Source organism: Gossypium arboreum, chromosome 9 (assembly GCF_025698485.1).
Source record: "Gossypium arboreum isolate Shixiya-1 chromosome 9, ASM2569848v2, whole genome shotgun sequence".
Lineage (NCBI taxonomy): Eukaryota > Viridiplantae > Streptophyta > Magnoliopsida > Malvales > Malvaceae > Gossypium > Gossypium arboreum.
Genome location: NC_069078.1, coordinates 3,704,181 through 3,720,073, shown reverse-complemented (window position 1 = coordinate 3,720,073; position 15,893 = coordinate 3,704,181).

Here is a 15,893-nt window from a genome sequence, read left to right as displayed (position 1 = left end):
CTCCATAGGAGTTTTTTCATTTATTGCAGCTGATAGCAAACGGTTAATTAGATGGCACGCGTATGTAACTGCCTCAGCCCAAAATTCCTTGCCCAATCCAGCATTGGACAACATACATCGAACTTTCTCCAGTATAGTCTGATTCATATGTTCTGCCACCCCATTCTGCTGTGGTGTATCCCAAACAGTGAAGTGTCGTACAATGCCCTCATCTTGACATACTTGTAGAAATAGGTCATTTTTGTACTCAGTACCATTATCTGATCGAAGTCGTTTGACCTTTCGACCAGTCTAAGTTTCCACCATCTTCTTCCATTTCAAAAATGCATCCAATACTTCACTTTTTCTTTTCATTAGATACACCCAAATTTTTCTTGAATAATCATCAACAAAAGTAACAAAATAGTGCATACTTCCCAAAGAAGCCACTTTGGTAGGTCCCCACACATCACTGTGAACGTAGTCCAGAATTCCTTTCGTATTGTGAATTACTGAACCAAATTTTACCCACATCTGCTTGCCCAGAACACAATGTTCACAGAATTCCAATTTGCAAGAATTTGCACCTTTCAACAAGCCTTTCTTCGCCAAAGTCTGCAAAGCTTTTTCACTAGCATGTCCCAATCGCATATACCATAACCTGGTAGCCTATGAATCCGCATCTTTCATAGAAACTGTTAATGTTGATCCAATAACTGTACTTCCATTTAAAAAGTACAAGTTATTTCTTCTTATGCCTTTCATCACCGTCAATTCCCCGGCTACTACCTTTAGTAATCCATTTCTCAAAGTGATTGTGAGCCCTTTAGATTCTAGGGCCCCTAATGAGATGAGATTTTTCTTCAAGCTAGGTACGTAGCGAACATCTGTCAGGACTTGGATTGAGCCGTCGTAATTCTTCAATTGGATTGTACCCATTCCCATTGCCTTACAAGCACTATCATTACCCATAAGAACAACTCTACCTTTTAGTTCTTTAAGACTAGAAAACCAGTCCTTATTAGGAAACATATGGTAAGTACATCCCAAATCTAAAATCCACTCATCCGTATGACATGCCATTACCATGCCGACTAAGCTAAAGTCTAACTCCTCATCATGCTTCGCTACATATACATTAGAAATAGCCTTGCCCTTTTGTAACTTAGGACAATTCTTTTTCTAATGCCCTTTTTCACGACAAAAGGCACATTCATCTTTAGTGGGTCTCCCTTTGGACTTTCTCCTTTAATCAGGTTTGCTGCTGCGTGAACTATCTCTTACTGTTAAGACTTCTGCTATTGTATCTCTGTGATTTCTTTTATCTTTCTTTTGAGTCTCAGATCTATACAACGCACTACAGGCTGCATCAAATGTGATTGTGTCCTTCCTATGAAGCAATGGGGTGGAAAGATGATCATATTCATCAGGAAGAGAATTCAACAACAATAATGCCTTGTCTTCATCTTCAAATTTCTCATCCAAATTTAGCAAGTTTGCTAAAATTTTATTGAATGAGTTCACATGGTCATTCATCGACATACCGGGAGCATACATGAATCGAAAAAGTTTTTTTTTCATATAAGCCTATTTTCTAGACTTTTCGTTAGAAACCTTTCTTTCAGTGTATCTCATAACTTCTTCGCTGATGTCTCCCTCATGACAGAGTACTTCTGCTCTTTGGCCAAACATAGGCGGATTGTACCACACTCCTGTCTATTAATCTTGGCCCACTCCTTATCATCCATCTTGTTAGGTTTTTCTTCAAGGGCTATATCCAGCTCTTGTTGACATAAGACATCTAGGATCTCACATTGCCACATACCAAAATTATTGGTACCATCAAATTTCTCTACTTCAAATTTTGCATTGGTCATAGTAGTCTTTGCTGATGACGATGCTTCTGCCATTTTTCTCCTCAATCCCAATTACTGTATACGTGAACAGTGCCGTATACGTGAATAGTGCCATAAATGGTCGTATTCCGCAAGTACAAATCTAACTCTGATACCAATTGTTGCACGGAAGCATGTAAAAGAGTAAAATTATTGCACTAAAAAATCACACTAAGTTCAATTCCCAGGAAAGAGAGGTAGATCACGATGATCACTTAAGTACTAGGTCTTTCCTAGCCAGAATATCTCTCTATCGTAATTTAATAGCATAATAAATTACTCCAATCACACTTACAAAAATATGCAAAAGTAAACAATAAAGAACAGAAGAACTTTAACGAGGTTCAGTAAATTTTGCCTACGTCCTCGGGCACTACCAAATATATTTCACTCCAAAATACAAGTGAAAATTTACAAATAGGGAGAGAGAACAATGCTTTAAGTAGAGAATAACAAATATGGGATGAAGAAAATGAGAAATGGTTAGGCCTATTTATAGTTAAGGTTTAGGGATCAACTTGCAAAGTCCCTATACAATTAAGGACCAAAATTGTAATTATCCCATGCCAAATTTCAAACCAAATTTTGGTGCCTTAAATGTTCTGATTTTCGATGCCAATTTTCTGACACCAATATCTTTGACTTTTCAAAGATATGGTAGCTGCTAATAATTATGTTAATTTCCATTCAATATAAATACGATACTATGCTATTTCATTCTCCCTTATATGCGAGCTCATGTCTATATACTTCAAATCTTACCTGATTTAAACTCTAAACCCAAAAAGTTGTATTGCATTATTCTGTTTAATCTAAACCGCCTAGTTAAGCCAAAAAATTGTTACAAAGTACTTGTACAAACGACCCCCTATATGTGTTTCTAAACCCTGATATATAAGCATATAAAACCTTGTATGAGGAACCCCAAAAAGAATGTCGAATCATGTAATCCTTGCAATAAAATAACTAGAATGGTACCTTAACAGACTAACTATCATTAGAATAATGTCCACTCTCGCCTACTTCATCATCCAATGTATTATACTCTTAATCACTTATTTCACCAACAATTGAGGTTTTACTAGTATCAACACTGAACATTTGCCAAGTTCGAAAATTATGTCCAACTTTTCCACATCTCGAAGATGTATAGCTTCTTTTCTTTTACTCTTGCTTCCTTAGAATCTGACCATTTCTCTTACAAGGGTTTTCAACTCTTGCATCTTTATTGGACCATTTGTTATTTGATTTTGAGGAAGCATGCAAAGTTGTAGTCATCTTAGCCAAAACTCTGGCAACTCATTCAAACTCTTCTTGAATTTTTGAGGTAGTGTACAAAACATGATTGAAAAGGAAAATTAATAATCCTTGTCACAATTTCTCTATTGCATCACTATCGGTACCAGAATAGATCGATGACAAATTGACATATCTGTTATTTTTTGTTCAACGATTCATTATGCACGACACTGATATTTACTTCATATGCCCAACTTTCATCACAAATATATAATGCTTGCTAGGAAATTGTTCAGTTTCAAACATTCTCCATGAACATCTCATTATGCCATTTGATGAATAGTAACATAACTTTGTCTTCTTATCAAGATGCAAATACCGAATCAACGTATACATTCTCCTATTCCAATCTATTTCTATAACATTCCCTTTTTAGATTATTATATCTTTCCTCCTTGATTGTTATAGAATCGCTTGAATGAATTTTTGATAACTTCAACTACATGTTTCTAGATTGGTTGAATGAAGATTGTGGTCACAGGCTCACTTTGCGTCCTATCAAAATCTATTTTGACTTCCAACCTTTGCATGCTTGCTACAACATTATCGATCGAATATAAAAATCGAAGAAATGATCCATTTCTCTTGATATATTTTTTCAGGAATGAGTTGCACCCTACACATATAGGTGTTATTTCATACATCCAAAGAATTTACCTATTAGAAAAGCTAGCCTCTGCATACATTTCTTGTTATATGCCTCCATAATCTATGGATGATTTTATATGTTATGTGTCTCAACCATGTTCTTCCACTCTTGGTCAAATTGTTCTTCCATCCACCATGAATACATGCATCTTTTAAATGCCTTTAGAACTTCAACTTTGTGGCAATAAGAGACAACATTCCTTTGTACGTGCAAGACACAAAGCCTATGGTTAACTTTTGCCATAATTGGTTTCAATACTAAATGCAATGCCCAGTCCCCATTCGTAACCATTGACACTGGCTTCTTCATTCTTATGCATCGTGCTAACTAATTCAGAACCCAAAGAAAACTATCATGTTTCTCATATGACAATATTGCAAATGCAAAAGTTATTGTTTGGTGATGATTGTTCACTCCAACAAATACCAATAGTGGGAGATCATATCCTTTATTCTTGTATGTCATGTCAAATGCAATAACATCTCTAAAGAATGTGTAACCTGTCTTGTTGCAAGAGTCGGCCCAAAATATATTTTGAAGTCAGTTGTCCTCATCCTTGGTATAATTCATGTACAAACCAAGATCATTTGTTCTTTTCAACTTAAAAATATTCTAAAGAAGCATTTGCATCCCCATGTTTGATTGCTTTCATCGACTCCGCTTGCAACAAGTAAATAAGAACTTTTTTCCTGAAGCTTATTTTCTCATATCCCCCAACTTGGTCAGCGAAGAATGACATCTTTGAGGAAGGTTGGATTTTGGCTCATTCAGCCTTTGTATCGACTAGATCTTCATGAAATGACTTTATCAGGTTCTTCTGTGCATGATGTACAACCAATTCATGTTTGTGCTTTTTAACTAACTTTGTAACAACCCATCTACTTTTACACTTTTTGAACGCCACTCGCATCTTTGCTTCACACCCAATCCGAGTTATATTTTTAGGCTTTTGACTCCTTTTATCATTGTTGTTGTATTTCTCCGACCACTCCCCTTCTTATTATAGTATAAATACTTAGCAACAACATCCCTAGTTTTTGGCACATTATATCATCATTTCAAAAGAATATTTAGGTAAATTTGTAATCTAGTCCCTATACTTTTTCTTTTTTAGCAATTTAATTATTTTTCTTTTATTTTCTTTGGCTTAAATACATGTTTGGTCCATGAATTTGGCATCTTCTCCCAAATTAATACTTATGGTTTATAAATTTTTTAAATATAATATTATAAAAAACTATAAAAATCATAACTGTTTTAAAAAATTACAGTATGTAGTCACGTTTCTTAGCTTTTGGACTACAATCTTGTTGATGGCAGGTAATTGCTTGACAACATAAATGAGTTTCAAATAAAATTAAACTGTGCTTAGTGTTCATCTATCAAGTCTTACTAACACCACACTTCTAAGAGTATTTGGTTCCCTTTTTTTTCCTCAAGAAACCATTTGAGAAGAAATCAACTTCAACGTTTTAGTGAGCTTTCCAATGGTGGGTGGAAACTTATCCTCAATGCTGTAATTTACCAAATAAACCCATACGATTTCTTTAGCTTTAAAATATGATCATAGAACTGAGTTTGATCAGAAGGAGATTGATAACGTTTCTGTTGAAGCCTTTTTTACCTTTAGCCTTTTAAATTTAGATATGTAAGGAGAAATTGTTGGAGAGATGAAAATAGGCCATTAGCTTCTTATCCAGTTAGATGTTCTTCATCTTGATTTTCTTTTGAGTTATATATATTATTTTGAGTTAATTGCACCAAGCATTTTTAAATTATGACCCTTATTTTAAATTAGTCCTTAAATTTCAAAACATTTTAATTACATTTCAAATTATCGATGTTATATCAATTAAGTCCTTCCATTATTAAAATTGTTAATTTAACCATTAAATAAAACATTAAATTTTATGCAATATAATTTAAAATGAAAATTAAAAAATAAAACATTGTCACATAACTTTTAAAAACTAAAAATAAAGTGAAACCAAAAAAAAAAAGAGTGAACGATAAAGCTTTTGTAAAAAATTTGAAAACCTCAAAAAAAATATTTTTACAACATCCATTTTCACAATATTCATTTTGTTTTTTAAAATTATCGTTTTAGATGATGCTACATGAGATATAATGTCTATAGTTTAGGGATGCAATTAGAATATTTTAAAATTTAAAGACTAATATAGAATGAGGGTCGTCGTGTGGGGATGATTGGTGAAATTAACTATATCCATTTTCTGATTTTTTTTAAATAATAATATAATAAACAAACATATAAATATAATAGATAATATACAGCATATAATTTAAGGCGATAAATGCCCCATTCATCCACCCTAAGTCAAATTCCAAACATTGTGGACTCCTCGAAATTGAGCCTTGCAATTGGGCTTTGGGCTTCTCTAACTTTGGACTTTTGACTTTGACTGATTTGGGTTTTACTTGAAATTGGACTCTGGACTCTACAATTGGCTGTTGGACCTAAAACAAATTAATTAACTATCAAATTGAAAATAAAATTTTTATTTTATTTATTTAAAAATCAATAATTAATCAAAAAAAAATTTATTTAATTTTGAAAAAGGCTCGAAGACCAAATATCCATCTATCCTCATGCTGGAATCTAGAAAAGCATATCGATTTAAATAAGAATGACCCTAAATTTCAAAAATTGAAATTTCAATTTAATTCTTAAATTTAAAATTCGACTTAACTCATTTTGTTCTTGTAAGGCCCATTTCATTAAGCACAAGATTCAATCATAAAAATCTTATTAAAATACAAAATTAAGTGTCTACAAAGAAAACCTAGAATTTCTCACTACAATAAACGCCAAGCCAAGACAGCTTAAGTCCTGACGCTGCACTCTAAGGTTAGTATTCTACATCACCAAGGTTTTCTCCTCAGAGAGGAGTCCATTCTCAACACTCACACTCCATGCTTTCCTAATGTTTCTTCTCGTATAGATCATTGAGTGATACAATGGGACAACTCAAAGCATGTTCCTCTATAAGGGCTCTAAGAAGTCTAAGCAATTTGAGGAGTTCTTTTAATGATAAAGACCACCATTGTTAAAGTTTCTTAAGGTTTAACCTCGACAAGCAAGCTCTTTCCCTTAGTCATATGCTTTGATCCAAACGGACTTGAGGTCAAGTAAGGATAAAATAAAGGTACATGTGATGATGGTGAAATAAGAAAAGAAACCTCATAATGGAACAAAAGAACCCTCATATGGAACAACAAAACCGTAGTTAGACTAGCTTTGTTAATGTTCTCATCCTCAATGAATTCTCTTACATTTTTTTTTCCCATTCTTCTTTTTTCGACAATCTTAAAATAGGTTGCACGTGTGACTTGAACATCGAGGTGTGCCCATGAGATAAAACCTCTAGTGTAAACTAACCATGTTTCTACTATTGCAAGTCCAAGAAGGAGCTTGAGAAGTCCGTAAATCCCATTAGCCATGTTTAAACCTCAGGATCAAGTCCTTTAGGACCCGCATTACATAACAATAGAACCATAGATGCATAGCCTTAACACCTTAAGAAGAGTCTGAAATGCCCTCAAGTTATATCGTAACCTCAAGATTAGGTCAATCCAAATCCAAGGCACTCCAACACCTAAATTTAGGCTTAGGTCTCGTAAGCCTATATTATCCTTTAGGGTTTCTTTTTTACCACGAAACCATGGGAAAAGGTGCCTTATTTCCTTCATCTTAGAGGAGTTTGATAAGTCTTCTGGGGGTCCTAATTGACCATCCAAACTCTCATCATCAGCATTCCTAAGGTTTCTTACCATGTGAAGTCCTTCAAGTGATACTCTAGGTGCCAATTGTTCCTCCCTCCTCGAGGAATCCAAAGAGTCTATTACAGATTATGACTCATTAAATGTGTTTGTTTCCGCTACATACTATCATGTTAAGGAATCAAAGTTGGATCTAAAAGCAAAGAAAGTAGTGTTCTTAGGGATCACTTCCAGCATTAACGGTTTTCGCCTATAGTGTCCAAAAACAAAGAAAATTATCTTCCACGAGGATGTCACCTTTGATGAATCTATCAAGTTTTCAAAGATATAAAAGGAGAAGTCAGATGATACTCATAAGTAGGTGGAGTTTGAAAGAGTGGTGATTCGAACAAATGAAGAAGTTAATGAACCTTTGAGTTGAATTAGGAAGAAGCAAAATGTAGCAAAATGAGGCCTTAAAAGAACATTGCTTTCAAGGTTCAAAAGACTATTTTAACAAAGAAACGAATAGTGGAGGCTATTGATGAGATAACCAAGCAAATAAAATTGCTCACAAATACCATGAAGAATTTCTATAAGAAGTGAATTAAATCTGATGCTAGAGGAGCTAGTAGCCATGGCAAAAAGACTCACATGAAGAAGAAGAAATCATAATTAAAGAAAAAGGTTGTTTAATGCTATGAATGCAAGGGAGTTTGTCACATTAATCAAAATGTGCTAATATTAAGAAGAATGAGAAGTCACTCACAATCACTTTGAAACAAACAAAAAGGAAAATACAAGGCATGGTCAATCTAATATTGCAACATTGAATAAAACATTATATAAACAACAACATATATGTAACAAGAGGAAAGGTAAACATGAATGCTTTTATTGTGGGAAATAAAGGCACATCATACTTCACTATTTTAAGATAATGCAAGATTGGAAAAAGTTCAAGTCTATTGCAAAATCTGTTACAACAGTTTATTGATGCTCTTGTGAAACGTGTGGAAAAATTATGTGGAAAATTTATTTTTTTTCCACGAGCTACGACCTCTTTTGTTGAAAAGGTAGCATTTCGTCCCCTAGAATAAACTTGCGATAAACGAGTAAGGGGACATAAAGGAGAGTAAGCTTGTTGATTTTTGTGTTTCTCATGGTATTGTTTATATTTATGGTTTTTTTGTGCTTCTAAAATATAAGATTTGACATGGTTATTGATTTTGTTTAGCAAGCATTTGAATTTGGTGACCGGAAGTACATGCTAAAGAGATGAATTTCTTTTCATTTGAAGGCTGATTTGAGAAAATTAATGTTGATTTTAAAAAAAAAAAAGCTTGATGAAATCAAATTGAGGAAAATAAGGATGGTTAAAACCCTGTTATAACGAAAGATGGGGCACTCTCGTCTTTAAAGTACCTGCTACAACTGCACAAAAGTGATTAGTCGTTTGGTGAGTTGATTCGTGACTTGGAGACGACAACTTTGTAAGGGGAAGGAAAAGTAGCATCAATTGTTCAAATTTAAGTTGAGTTGGTGACTAATAACTGTTGCATATAGTACAAAATCAAATCTAGCCATAAACAGCCAAATAAAAATAAAATATATTTTTATAATATAATTACACGTAGAGTGAATATTTGGTACACTCACAGTGTATTTTTTATTCTACAAGCAACCTTAAAAAATTGACATGTGTCATTTGGATAATTATTTGGTACTTTGACGACGGAAAGTTTTAACTCCACAAATATGGTTGCGATCTTGTCATGTATTCTTAAGTTATATTTAAAAAATTAAAAAATATATAAATAAACATTTGGCAAAATCTCAAATCTATTGGTAGAATAAAAAAAAAAACTTTCTGCCACATATCAAATAATCACTCGTATCTCTTTTTTTTAAATATACTTTTTAATAAAAGAAAAATATAAAATTAGCATCTGAACTTGCTCACTATTCCTAAATTGGTACTTTACTTTTTTTTGTCACAAGTTGGTACTTAAACTTTTTTTTGTTAACTAAATTGGTATTTTTTTAACACCATTAAGTTCAGAACATATGGTAGATTAATATTATGACACGTGATATTAATGACATCATGATGGTGTCATAATCTATATATATATATATTTTAAAAAAAACTATTTCCTTTGTCTTTTCATTGTTTCTCTTCTTTTTCCCAATTTTTCCTTTCTTCTTCCCAATTTCTTTTTTTTTCCCTTGTTTCTCTTCTTTTTCCCAATTTTCCTTTCTTCTTCCCAATTTCTTTTTTTTTTTGCTAAACACGTTTGCTTTCAATGGTTCATTTCAATTCCTCTCCTTCACTTTCTGTTGTTGTTACTGCTTGTTCTTTGTTCGAGAAGCTGATTGCGCTAACGACAACTTCATGTTCATCATCGGCGTCTTCTATTGAAGGAGTACTTGACGACGGTGTCAAAGACGGTTATTGTATCTGTCTCGAGCCTTTCACTGTACAAGACCCTACCATTGTATGAATCATCACTTTTTGGCTCCTCTTTTGATTCAGATGTTCTTTTAATGTCTCCCATCAATACACTAGCATTTATTTCATTTTCTTCGCGCAATTAAACAAAACATCAAATAAAATAAAAATCCCTTATTGGTAAATTAAGCTCAAATTAACATTGCCCACACTAAACCAATTTCAAAATCAGCTAAAATTAAAATCCCAAGAAAGAAAGAAAAATGCAAAAAGTAAAGCAATGTGCAAAGAATTACTGAAAAAGTGGATGGGTTGATGAGAAATAGACCTTTGGGAAAGGAATTGTAACACCCTCAATCTAATCTGAGTCACCGAGTTTGGATATCGGATATTACTACGTAAAAAAATTTAGCATAATTTTAACAATTGGCATATACTATTTGTTGAAGCCGTTTTTTTTTTAAAAACGGTAAACTTTTATTTAAAAAGAAAACGAAAAATGGGAGTCGTCGCTAATCTTTTTTATGAGGTGTGATCGGGTCACCTTGTGATTGATCGTTTTAATAAAACGTTTTGATTTACTAAGGCAACAATTTTGGTCCACAAAATTTGAGAAAACGGATTCTGGAGTCGGTTACGTATGAGGAAGGATTAGCACCCTCGTGACGCCCAAAATTGGTACCTAATTGATTAATTAATGTCTTAACGTCGAAAGTCAAAAATTTGAAAAGAATTTAAAATACGATCCTTTTTTATTAATGTTGGTTCTAAAAAAAAATGATTGAATAAATTGAAACGAGCATTAAAAGCCCTCTAGTCTTGAAGTAACAAAATGTCATATCCCGTAAGTTAGGACACGACATTTGAACCCTCGAAAATAAGCTTGCTTTTTAATTATTCTATTTAATCAAATTTCATGTATTTCGAATTTCAAAAGGACATTTAGTTATTTAAGAATCAACGAGAAAATCGAAACCCCGTAAATTAGGGTATGACTTCTCGAATTTCAAAATACGAAACATTACCTATTTAAAAAGTTTGAACGAATACAAGAGTAACACTTAAAATGATGTATAATTATTTTATTTGAGATATAATATAAAAACCAATTGTATCTAAACTTAATGATGTAGTGACAATACAAAATGACTATACGAGACTTATAACAATGGAATTCTCAATTCACGATTTTAATAATAAAGCAAATAAGGTAATACAAAAATAAAAGAAATGAAAATAGTATCCAATATTTTGAAAATGAAAGAATTGAGAATAAATAAATGAAATAAATAATGAACATTAAATTTAAACATAAAAGATATGTATGTAAAACAAATAAATGACTTAAGTTTTTAAATAATAATAGATAAGTAACATACATATTAAATTTGAATGTCTTAAATATAAAAGAATGATGAATCAATAGGTAAATTGATAAAATATACAATGAATAATATCGAATTTAAATATTTACTAAGTCAAACAAATAAAGAAATAGGTAGTAAAAATATAAATAATGTTTATTTTAAATATTTAAAAGATAATGGAATGATAAATAATTAGATAAACGAATAAAACTAATGTAAGAGAATAATAAATAAAAATATAAAAATATTGATAACATGAATTTTAAATGAGTAACAATAAATAGGCAGATAATAATAATTTAAAACCTATGAAAAGGTTGAAATTTAATAAATGACTTAATTGAAAATAACAAAATAATTAAAACAAAGCCAGGGACTAAAATGAGACGCGCGCAAAGGTGTAGGGATTGGATGGGAAAAAAAAAACAAATCCTAGACACATGTCCATTTTTTAAAGTGTCAGTGGGTCAGGGACTCGATCAAAACGCGCCATAAATTCTGGGGTCAAATTTGTAAAATAAAAAAGTAAGTAAAAGGACCTGATTGAAAAAGCTAAGGAAAGCGGAATGGCTAAAATAATAAATAGCCCATTTAAACAAAACACGTGAATCCCCTGGCTTGCGGGTTGGGTCGCGCACAGGTAGCATCAAACGACACAGTTTTTGTGTCTGCGTATTGGCCCAAAACGGCACTATTTTGTAAGGCATATAAATATAAAAAAATTTCAAAAAAAATCATTTTCAAGTAGCTTTAAAAAAAATGCCTCTTTGTTTTTTCTGAAAGGGAGGGAAATCCAGCCATGGGAGCCATCGTCGGCCACTGTGGCGGCCGCCGGTCACCTGCGATGGCACTGTCGTCCACGGTGGCTGGAAATTTCAAAAAGAGCTATTTTTTTGGATTTTCAAATCCGAGCCCCCCAAGACGCCATTTTTCATCGGAAATGGCCAACCTCGGTCGCTGTTAGGTGATTTCACCCCCCCTTTTCTTGTATTTTCTTGAAAATAAAAGCAAAATCAAACAGGAATAAAAAATAAAATAGAATAAAAATGCCACATTTGTCTACTAATTGTTGTTTTTTTTTTCAAATGCATGTCTCTGTGTATTCGTGTGTTCGTAGCCAACTTACATGGTGATTATTGTGGCTTTTATAGCTGTGAAGAAAAAATACAATTTTTTTTCTAATTTTTCGTTGCTATTGCCTATTTGCTGCTGTTGTGTACTTGTCCTTTCTGCAGGTACAGAGGCAAACTGTGTGGTGGTGACGTGAAGGTGGAGGAGGCAGCGACGCCTAGGGTTTTTTCGTTCATTTGCTGAAAGTTGGCTTAGTTTTGGGCCTGGGCTTAGGGTTTTAGTATTTTGGGCTAGAGACTTTGAGTTGTTTGGACTTTGTAAAATTGGATTGTTTAATTTTAATTGTTTACTGGGCCTGAGCAAATTGGGCTAATTACACTAACTTTTTGACATATCTCATTTCATTTAAGAAAAGAATGTTCTGAATAAAGAAATAAAGAAAACACTTAATGAATATACCAAACTCTTAGAATTAAATAAAACATTACAACCTAAAGATATATTAAAAACAGCCTCTTTAAGGTGTGGTATACTACCGACTCTACACCCTAAATATTCCCCGTATGCATAATAATCCAACTCACCACTTCCATGGCGTGTTCCTGGCTTGTCCTTCCTGGCACACTCAATCATACCTCAATACTTGAAACAAGTACAAACACTTGTAAGTTCAAGAGAACTTAATGAGTTTTAATACATAATACCTTGGTGGGTACTTTCATAACATCGAATATACACCTATACGCCAGTTTCCATACTTAACATATCATTTCTATTTTGGGTGGGCACTTTCACAAAATCAGACTTACACATATACGCCAACTGTCATAATTATGTGTCAGCTTTCACTTTACTACTTGGCTAACTTAAGATCTTACTAAACAAGATTCTATTATCTTCTTCTTCTTAGATCAACAAGGCTACTTCCCAAAGGATTATCTTTACAGAACCTACTTCATGTGGATTTCCCCTTCACACGAACAAACATTTAACATTTTTCTCAAAATAGTCATTCACAAATAATATTCACTGGTGGATACTCACTATCCAAACTCACATTTGGTGGATTCCTAAGCTAAGATTGATACTATCAATATGCCAATCAAATCATATCCTAATTCCAAGCCCCAAATACATACTTATATTGATAATAAATTATCCATATCATTAAGAAGAATTCTACATATCTATGTTACAAAACATAAGAATACCCAAGATATCAAGCAAATCAGATACCATAATTCCATAACGAGACATGATACAGTTCAGATAAGGCGGATACTAGGTTACTCAGATTTCAACCCTACATAGTAGATCGATGAACTCTTATATCTTTCATAACTACGAATACACCTATATTCTAATATGGTAGATTACTATAGTGAATTCCCTCTTTAACAATATAGATACATATTTACTTTCAGGAACTTTCCTTAAAACTTATTTGGTTACATCATAGAACTAATCTAACCAAATTAAATTCGGATGTATCATAACATTATCATAGAAGTATCTATCAATGAACTCTTCGAAATTATACAAAACTTACCACAAAAGAGAATCACCATGTTCTACCACACAAACATCATTGATTACGCCAATGAGATGATACAGAACTTGCCACAAAGGCTATACAGAATACGCCAAAAAGGCTTAGCAGATCACGCCACATAGGCAACATACCAAATCACGTGTTTACTATCCCAATAGACTTTCATAGAAGGTGTTATGGTTTTCTCCCTTATGGACTTATACATATTTTCATGTCATGATCTGCTAGTTTGGTTTTTATATTACTGAAGGCATCACCATGAATATTCATACTGTCATATCATGCCATGAGTCTCAGCCACATGGATTTACACATCCTCATGTCGTGATCTGCCAGTTCAGTCTTTATCTACTAGAGGCATTACCATGAGTGTTTCAATAGCACATAATGCCATGGGTCTCAGCCACATGGACATGCACTTATTTCATATCATGATTCACCAATCTGGTTAGCAATCTATTTGCCCTACCAGAGGCTCACAAAGGGACGTTTTACTCAAAATTCACTTACCTAGATTTGTTCACACATATGATTGATTCGTACTCTCCCATATTAGACTTTTCTTGTATACTTACCAATTAACTTTCTATTCAGTCAATACTTCATACATTTCATCATCACGCATGTAACATCTTTACTATGCTTCATACACTTACTAGTTATCTGAGATATCATAACCATTTTTATATATACCTTTTCTTAAACAGTTCACATGTAAGATCCAGAAGAGAAAGTCACCTAAACTGTAACTCGAAGCTCCAAACTCGGACATCCTTCTCGAGCTAGTAGCAGCAACTGCTTAAGGAACACAGAATCATCATTAAAATCCATTTACATACAAATTTCTAGCTTCTTATGTAATGACCCAAAATTCACGGGCATCGGAAAAGTGCATTATCGGGCCTCTGTCTTAATAAATTAAATTTGTAAATAATTAATAGAAATATTTATAAGTCTAGTAGTGTGTTTAATTAGGCTTTAATTAGGTGAATTTAATTTAATTAGGAGAAATTAGGAAAAATGATTAAATTGAATAAAGGGTAAAAGTTTAATTATAGATTTAAGAAAACTTAAGGGGCTAAATATGTGAATGAATGAAGAAAATATGTCAAGATTTGAAATGTATATTGATTGAAAAGAAATTAGTGATTTGAATTTGATTGGAAAATGAAATAAAAATATGAATTAAATAAAATGAATTAGTTTATGAATATGTGTGAATATGTGAATTGTGTATTGATTGAAAAGTGGTTTGAATTGAATCGAAATATGATTATATGTGATTATCTGAAATATTATTGGTATTGAATTGTTTATTGATTAGAAAGTGGAAATGTGAATTTGAACTGAATGAGAATTGAATTGAATTGTGAATTTGAATTGAAAGTGAAATTGACATTGAAAGTGATTTGAAATGTGAATTTGGAGACCCTATTAACTAGTCGGGCTGAATCGAATATAGTTGGCATGCCATAGGATTGGAAGAGTTCAGGGATACTTCGACCTTGAGTCGATGAGACACTGGGTGTCACTATTTTACTTCGGATAGATTCGACGAGGTACTTGCTTCGGCTTTGCCGATGAGACACTGGGTGTCAACTTTGCTTCGAACTATCCGATGAGGCATTGGGTGCCAATTTGGTGTGTTTGCTTGGATCCGCGTATCCGCCAAAGCCCGAGTCTGTTAATAGGGGTAATTAAGTGGAAAGTTAAATCAACTGAATTGAATCAATTGAGCCATTGGAAAGAAATGAGAAAGTAGATTATAAATTGAAAATGTGACTTGAATTTGTGAATGGAATTAAAATGTGAGATTTGAAGTATGAACTTAAGGTTTATGAATTTGTTAAAATATCGAATTATTGATTTTGAAATCAGTTGAATAAATGAAATGAGAAAATTAAATGAA